Source organism: Syngnathus typhle, unplaced genomic scaffold (genome assembly GCF_033458585.1).
Source record: "Syngnathus typhle isolate RoL2023-S1 ecotype Sweden unplaced genomic scaffold, RoL_Styp_1.0 HiC_scaffold_27, whole genome shotgun sequence".
NCBI lineage: Eukaryota > Metazoa > Chordata > Actinopteri > Syngnathiformes > Syngnathidae > Syngnathus > Syngnathus typhle.
The window spans coordinates 48,479-50,914 of NW_026871933.1; positions in this window are offsets into that span (position 1 = coordinate 48,479).

Below are 2,436 nucleotides of genomic sequence, written 5' to 3' on the forward strand. Positions count from 1 at the left end.
AAGTTGGATCACTGTCGCCTTTCCAATTTAAAGATCTTTTGGTTCTACCGACTTTAAACCATCCCACCGGCAACACACTTTGTGCCCTATCCACAAGATCCATGGCAGTCACAGGATATATGGAGGTGGGCAAAATTAGGGTGACTAAAGCACAATTACCCGTTCGATTTCTTGGCAGACGATCAAAGATAGTACTATCGCCGCACCACCACCATATATCACTTCGTGACACAGGAACAAAGGATGCACCGGTGTCAATTTTTTCACTGCACCAGTCATCTGACAGGTTTCCCAGCTTTTTTTCCCGATCCAATCATGTTAATACATGTAAAATTTCCTTTGGCCACATTCTTTGAAAACAATGGCTTCTTTTTCTCAACAGTTGTCATAGGGAACACTTTATCCCACATTTCACAATCTGGGCTAGGGTTTGTAGTAGACATGACAGATTTCACACAATCTTTGGTCAATGGTGATGGTACAACATAAAGCAACGGTCGCAAACCCATACATATGATATATTCAATTGTCTTTACAGCTTGTTTTGCCATTAGCAATCAATTGTTTCGTTTAGCAGTTTACCCTTATACTAGTTACCTGAAACAAATTATCCACATTCGCTTTAGATATATTCATCCCATTCATTAACATCTACAGCGATTGTTAACAAAGTACACATATAAACATCATACTTTCATGGCAGTCCAGATCCGACACAGCAGATCATCCTGCAAAGGTCAAATTGATCTTTTAAATCGCTACAATGCAGCATAATTTTTTAGGAGTGATCAATATAAGTTGTTCACTCATCTCTCCCCTACTCATTATGACTTAGTTCCCACAAATACCATATTGCTGAAGTTAACAAAGTGGCAACAAAGATGGCCACCTTACATGCAATAGCGTCATTGTTCCATTTTCTTGTTCCCGGCATTTCTCTAAGAGGTAAGGCTCCCTTTGGGTCACTTTTTCCGATTGAACGTTACCTCAAAAGAAATTACCCTTTTGTAATTTGCAAGGACCACCTCAACTGACCTTTCTGCTATTTTAATGGCAGTTGACGTAATTATCAATATTCAATGTGGCCCTTCCCCTTTGGAAGAACACCAGTGTTTCATTTTCAATGCTCTTAATGAGAACGTGCTTTGTTCTTTTTGCCTTTAAAATATTAATTATAAATATAGAATGTAAATGCCAAATTTGAATCATCCTTAGTTTCCCACTTGGTTTTAAAACATTGTAATCTATATTGTCGCCCAAACAATTTTTCATACGGGGTTAAACCCACAATACTTGTAATATTTATGTACAGTTTGACCAGGTCTAAACATTTTGTCCATTATCTTCCAGTTTCTTCCATGCACTTCGGCGATGGTGTGCACAATGATTTTTAAATCTTTATTGAACATTGTGCTTCTTCTCCTCATTACTTGATTTACAAAGTGCCCCCATTATCATGAGAATTTATCTCCGAAATCCCATATCTCTGTATTATTTCTTTGCATAACGTGTTTGCCACTGTTAAGGCATTCAGTGTTTTTGTTGAAACCAATTCAAACCATTTTGAGAATGCATCTTTTATGACCAGGCAGTATAACCCTGTGGATTGCATGTTAAACAAGCTCTACAAAAAAAATTTGTTTTGAAAATGTTTTGAATATGAATCAAATCCGTATGTTGTATAAAGCTGACGACTGACCTGCCCCACTATCCCTCCTCTTGAGCCATGTGACACGCACTACGTATGGCTCAATATTGCTGCCAATTGGTATAGGTTCTTTGGTAGGATAGGTCTGTCTTCTGGTCATTTATAGATGCCATTCTCTACTCTTGCCCCTCTTTTTGTCCATGATTGAATTTCAGTCTATGGACTTTGACGCTGCACATCTTTAAAAACGTTTCAGGAGTTTTAATTTGCTTCTTGTGTGTATAAAATCTGAAGCATCTCTTGCACCACAGCTATGCGGTTCCATCTGCAAGCTTGTTACCTCTTGAATTTAATCAGCTTCTTGTGTGTGTGCCCTGCACACGTGCATATAGCTACTCTTTGTGGCAATTGGACTGCTTCCACAACTAGCTTAGTTGTAGTTTCTTGTAGTTTCTTTTCAATCAGTTTCACATCGTTTATCACAAGAATCTTAGTAAAAATAAAAATAAAAATGTATGTTTTATTTTACTCAATAGTATGATTTAGAGAATCCATAAAGTGTTGTATTACTACATATGATTTCATCTTCATTTAATTTCGACACACCTTTCAAAATGCTTCTCAGTGTCCCAGTGCACACATGCTTTGCGTGTGTAACTGGGTGTCTCAACCCGTGTTCCACATCCTAATCTTTCCTCCCTCAAGGTGTCAAACCAATCAAGATAAAGATAAAAAACAACAAAATAACCGCCAGTAAATTGATATAATAGTCAATTGTTGTTGTTTCT